Raw genomic sequence first — 6,529 nt, 5'->3', positions numbered from 1 at the left:
GAGACAGAATCTGAAACAGCCCAGAGCCCGATGCGGGGCTTGAACTCACAAACCACAAGATCATGACCTGAGCCGAAGTCAGATGCTCAACCAACTAAGCCACCCAGGTGCCCCTAAAAATATTTTTTTAAACAAAATGAACACTTAAACTTAAATGTGAGATAACTTCTCAGTGTCCCCCACAGCCCAGACCCGGAGAGGTACAAAACACACAAGCAACTCTTCAAACGTTTATTCGGTTGACATCTAAGATCTCCACACTCAATGCCTCCACACAACTTGGGGTGAGCCGGGACGTGGCCACTGGGTACTGGGGGAAGGGGGCCCCAGCACGGGGCCTGTGTGGCACAGGGCCTGGGTGGCACACACAGGTGGATCCGCCCTGGGTACGGGGGAACTTGGCCCAGCCCCAGACACCCGGGTCAGCTGCAGAACCCCCAGGCCTCAGACCTCAGCAGGGCCGTGGGGACGCCTCCTTGCTCTCTCTGCACAATCACCACGCTGACCCTCAGGTGAGTCCCGAGCCCACGCCCAGGCCGAACGCTGTCTCGCTGGCATGAGGTCTCCTCTTTGGCAGAGGCTCTCCCAGTCGTCGGGGAAGCACCGGGCCCCGCCTGGCAGGCTGGGGGGCCAGCTCTCCTTCCTCCCTCCTCCCTGGCAGGCAGAGCTCACTAAGGCGTGGGCGTGGCCGAGGCAGGCGACTGGGACATCAGGCTAGGGACCCTTGGGGGCCCCAGGCTTCTGCCACTCTCTACTGGGGGGCTCTCTACAGGGTCGGTGGATCCCAACCAGCACGGGTGGAAAGGGCAATGAGGAGGAGGGGGAGGTCAGAGGAGACGCCCGGTGTGTGAGTCAGAAACAGGAGGGGAGTGGGCCGGGCTGATCACGGGGCCACCAGGATGCCCAGCGCCGGCACCAGGCACAGAAGTGGGATGAGGATCACGTCGGGGTACAAGGAGGCAGCCCGGTTTATCACTTCAACTACCCACTGAGAGCAGGCAGCAATGTCTGTATAAACTCCAGGTACTGTTCCACGACCACGGCCCAACCCCCAGCTCACGAGTCCTACCTGGACCCACATGTCTTTAATTTACAGAGCAGAGGGCCCGCAGAGTCTCCCTGTAGAAAGAGAAAGAAACACACAGGCATGGAAGGCCATCTAAGTCGGAGCAGGCTCACTGCCCTGCAAGGCACCAGGCAGTCAGGCACGTGGGGGCCCTCCCTGGGCATCCACCGGGCCCCGTGTGCGGCAAACGTGAGAACTGAGAACTGAAAGGTTCATGGGAAGGGGCACCTGGCTGGCTCCATTGGTGGAGCATACGACTCTTGATCTAGGAGTTATAAGTTCAAGCCTCACGCTGGGTGAGGCTTTTAAGATTACTTAAAAATAAAAACCTTTTTGAAAAAAATAGAAAAGTTAATGGGAAAACTTTAATATCCTCAGGAGGATATTTGAACCGGTCATCGCCCAAACCATAGTGGCTATGAAAACATTTTGAACATTACCTCTGCTTGGCAACCCCTGAAATGCATATATCTAGTTTAGAGTTTCTCTAGGACTCCTAACCCATACAGCCAGCTCCCTCCACATGTGAAGTTCCCCTCCCAGACATGCCATGTACCCCCCGCCCCGCACAGAGCACTGCATGTCCTCTCCCAGGCCTGCGCTGGTGGCCCCGCACCAACCAGCTCAGACAGAAGCACACAGCCCTCCTACCCCTCCCTCGCCCCACCCTCAACAGCACTCAGTCACCCAGCACTCATGATTCAACCCTGGCCACCTCTCCTTCACCCCCTGGCAGCCCCATCCTCGCCTAGATGACGGAAACAAACGCCTAGCCCACGGTCCTGCCCGTGGCCTCTAGAAGCTTGGACCGGCACTCCAGGCCACGTGTTTTCCGACTCCAACCCTCTTCTCTGGCCACATTTGCCACCTCATTCAGTCCAGACTTGGAAAACGTTCCCTAAACATGACAAGTGCCCTCGGGCCTCTGAGCCGCTCCACATGCCTTTCCCTCTCCCTACAATGCTATTCTCTTGCCAAGAAATCCAGACACTTCGCCTCTAGGACCTGCCTCCAGAAGGCACTTGGTGCCGCAGGAAGGCGTGGCCCCAGGAGTCCTGCAGGCACCCACGGGGGGCACCCGGGGCTGACATCTTCGGATCCCACCTCATCTGTATAATGGGTACGGTGTCTATGCCGCAGGGTTATGAGGAGGGTTCGCAGGGCTGGTGGCAGTAAATGCCCATGCTGGCCCACACAGTAAGTGCCATGGAGGGGAACTAGGTTAAAGGAACTTCTATTATTAGCGTTACCTGCCCCTGGCTTCCCCACACCTTGGCAGTGCCCCCGGGCCAGCAAGGGCTGCCCCCTTGTGAAGGAACAGGCCAGGCCAGCCCCGGGGAGCCACCGAGCATCCCTTCCAGCAGGACATCCCGGGCGCAGGCGCAGGAGCAAGGGAACTAGAGGCTCCCGGGTCGGCAGCCCCAGCGGAGGGCCAACCGTCGCGCACTGGGTTCCACGCGGGCCCTCTCTCCACTCGGTGACCTGCCTTTCAGGGCACAAGTTAAGGCCTACTGTAGCTAGAGGAAGAGAACATAAAATAACTTCTGCCTCTAAGGGAGGAGCCAGACCTTCAGAGGTCTCCTGTGCTGGGAGAGTCAAGATCATGGAGAAGGCCTCATCTCTGAGAGACAAGAATATGGCACCTGCCAGACAGTGCGCGCTGAGCCAGAAAAACGAAGAATGCCCCCACCTCCTCCCTCTGCTACTAGCCTAGCAAGTGTCCAGGAACAAGTAACTACAGTTTACTGCTAAAGGAGGGGGTGAAAGCATGGAAAGACACCCTCTCTGACACATAAGCACAGAGCAGACTGTCCCGGGTGTGGAGGAGACACGGAGAAAAAATTCTACAAATCGGCCACCACTCTAAGCAAAAACTAACAGAAGAATCTAAAGCCTGGTACACAGGGAGGGTAACCACACCACAACAAAACTGGGCACGGGTGTCTCAATATTCTCTATTAAAGACATGAGCATTTCTGAGCACAGTGTTTACCCAAGTCTCTGTTCGCCTACACAAAATGACTAGTTTTAACCAAAAATGATGAGACACTCAATGAAAGGAAAATTAACAACATGCTATCAAGAGACAAAGCAATCAACAGAACTCGATGCAGATATGACATGAGGTTTGGAACTATCACACAGGGAACCTTAATTACTCTGCTAAACATTTTTGAAGACTCTAGTTCGGAGGTCAAGAAATGTTTCCTATAAAGAGCCAGATAGCAAATATTTTAGGATTTTTGAGGTACAACTGAAGATATTATGTAGGCTTTTATATAAAATGAAGGAAAATTTTCCATAAAAATATAGTAATAATAGTAATTAGGTATAATACTTTGTAATACAAATCTACCAATGAGAAGAACGGAATTCTTTTCTGGGAGACTAACAATTTACTTAACTGGGTTTAAAATTAGTGTTCTCTATCATCAAAATCAATTGCAAATTTCTGTGAAGGGTGAGCTATAATGCTATTTTATGCATTTACGTTTTAAAATGTCTTTTCATGCAGTGTTGCCAAACACTGACACTGATCCATGAACATACAGCTTCAAGCATATGCTGGACCTGGAAGGCTTTAATGAGCTATTTTAGTTTTTTCTCTTGATATCTACCTTTTTTCATGTCATTACATTGCAAATTAATCACTTCACTGGAGTTGAGGTGGAAACCCCTCAACTGTACAGTTAAATGGGTTAGAAATATGTAAATTTCCTTTGCAGCACTTACACAGAGGTCCGGAAACTGCTTCTGGAATTGTAACAGAAAGCTCGGAAAATATATTTACTGCAGATTTCTGTGGGAATGCACATCTTGCTAATTTTAACTTTCGACAGCACAAGAACTGTATAGAGCAGTTTGACATAACTTCTGACCCCCCAAAAAATTAGCTATCATCCAAATGACTTGACTATAGTATAGACAGCAATAGAAAACTAATACAGAATGAGAAAGAACAGAGAGGATACTGTTATAAAGTCCTCGCACCACCTGAAAGCAAATACTATTATTTGAAAGAAGAGGGCAATTAAATATATACACTGTAAATTCAAGGGAAATCAGGAAAAACAGCTAAGTAACTATCAATAAGACAATAGCAAAGATAAAAAAGAATCATACAAAATGCTCCATTAATTTAAAAGAAAGCAGGAACAGAGAAAAAGAGAAACAAGAGATGGTACAAATACAAAGCAATTGGTGTGATAGATTTTAATCCAACAATATCAATACTTACACTAAAGGTAAATGTTCTATTAAATGAATTAATGCTTCTTTTTTGTTTTTTAAGTAGGCTCCACACCCAGCGTGGAGCCCAACAGGGCGCTTGAACTCACAACCCTGAGATCAAGACCTGAGCTGACATCAAGAGTCGGACAGTCAACCGTCAGAGACACCCAGGTGCCTTGAATTAAAGCTTCTACTACGTGGATTAAGACAGATTGTCAACCTGGACTTTTTTTTTAAACACAGCTGAAATATATACCCACCTTAACTACAAAAACAGAAGGTCATAGGGAAAAGGATGGACTATATATACAGTGCAAACACTAAACGAAGGAGTGGCTATATTACCAACAGCCAAAGCCAACCTCAGAACAAAGGATATTATCAGGAATAAACAGAGACATTAATTACAGAATTACAGATAAACAAAATTCTAAATGTGTACGTACCTAAATACACCTAACAACAGAGCTCAGAATTTACAGAGTGAGGAGAAAAAGACAATCTAACCAAAATTAGAATCTGGAACTTCAACATGTCTTTCTTAAAAATTGATAGAACGAGGGGCGCCTGGGTGGCTTAGTCGGTTAAGCGTCTGACTTTCGCTTAGGTCATGATCTCGCGGTTCGTGGGTTCGAGCCCCGTGTCGGGCTCTGTGCTGACTGCCAGCTCAGAGCCTGGAGCCTGTTTCAGTCTGTGACTCCCTCTCTCTCTGACCCTCCCCTGCTCACGCTGTCTCTCTCTCTCTCTCTCCTAGAAATAAATAAAACATTAAAAAAAAATTGATAGAACGAGTACACAGAGAACTGGTAAGTATATATAAGATCTCAAAACACCATCATAAATTAAACCAAATGGACATTTATAGCTACTCTGTCCCAGCAATGGCAGGATACGCTTCTTTCCCAGTGCGCGTGGAACATACACCAAGATAGAGTGTACTATGGGCCATGAAAGAAATGGTAATAAATTTAAAGAACTGAAACTATACAAATTATACCCTCATAACAGAAATTAGAATAACAGAAAAATATCTTGAAAATTGGCAAATGTTTCGAGAGGTTTTTTTTAAACTTAAAGTTTGGACTTCCAGAATGGCTTCGTGAGGAACTTGGTTGATTCTCTCCCTAGGGAAAAAGCTATTTAACTGGTGAAAATTACTTTTCAAAAGCCACGATGTCAGGTGTCTGGAAAAAATCCCACGGGCATACAAAATGTCGAGAAATAGCTGTACGAGAAAATCTACGAAACTTGGTAAGAACAAGAGTCTAAGGCATGTGAGCCGTGACCAGCTCTCATCCTCCCTCCACGGCTCTGTATGATGGAACTCTACTCTGAGTGAGCAGCCAAGACGATGGGATCCCTTCTCCCCCGGCTAAGATTTCACCTGCGAAGAAGGAGGGGCTGGCGTCTCTCATTCTGCAAAGTCCATCTGCAGAAGCCCTGTTCCAACAGACATGCCCAAGAAGACTGGCGCTCCTCTTCCACACTTGGCTCCTAACCACAGGCAGCGGGTCTCCCCCGGGCACAGCGGGCTGAGAATGCAGGGGCTGCAACTGCCCCCTCCCAGCTCACTCGCAGAACAGAGGTTCCACCGTGGGAAGGGCAAGTGAGGAGCCCCGTGGATTCCATCTCTCTCCCCAGTGCCCACTCCTAGAACAGGAGTTTCACTGGAGGAGCAGCGGGCTGCCACCCCCAGCCCCAGCCCTGGCGCAGCAGCACGAACGGGCCGCCCTGGAGGCTGCGCAGGCTGAAAGGAGGACCGCTCTGCAGCTCTGCCTGAAACACTGGCATTTATTTGGAAGGACAGTAGAGAAATTCGTACCTAAGGGAGTTGTTCAAAAAATGGAGGTCTTCCTGATTAGCAATTAAGAGAGGGTTGATTGGGGCCCCTGGGCGGCTCAGTCGGTTAAGCATCCGACTTCGGCTCAGGTCATGGTCTCGTGGTTCATGGGTTCGAGCCCCGTGTCGTGCTCTGTGCTGACAACTAGCTCAGAGTCGGGAGCTTGTTTCAGGTTCTGTATCTCCCTCTCTCTCTGACCCTCCCCTGCTCATGCTGTCTCTCTCTCTCTCTCTCTCTCTCAGAAAGAAAGAAAACATTAAAAAATAAAAAAAAAAGAGAGAGCGAGAGCGGGTTGATAGCCCCATGATACCAGCAGCAAAAAGTGAAAGAGTAGACTGGCTGGAAGTTTAACAGAGAAAACTAGTGAAAGAGAGACCAAAAGACCAGACACA

Source organism: Hyaena hyaena, unplaced genomic scaffold (assembly GCF_003009895.1).
Source record: "Hyaena hyaena isolate Hyena2069 unplaced genomic scaffold, ASM300989v1 scaffold_30, whole genome shotgun sequence".
NCBI lineage: Eukaryota > Metazoa > Chordata > Mammalia > Carnivora > Hyaenidae > Hyaena > Hyaena hyaena.
The sequence above is the reverse complement of the archived record's forward strand: the minus strand, read 5'-3'. Positions refer to the sequence as shown.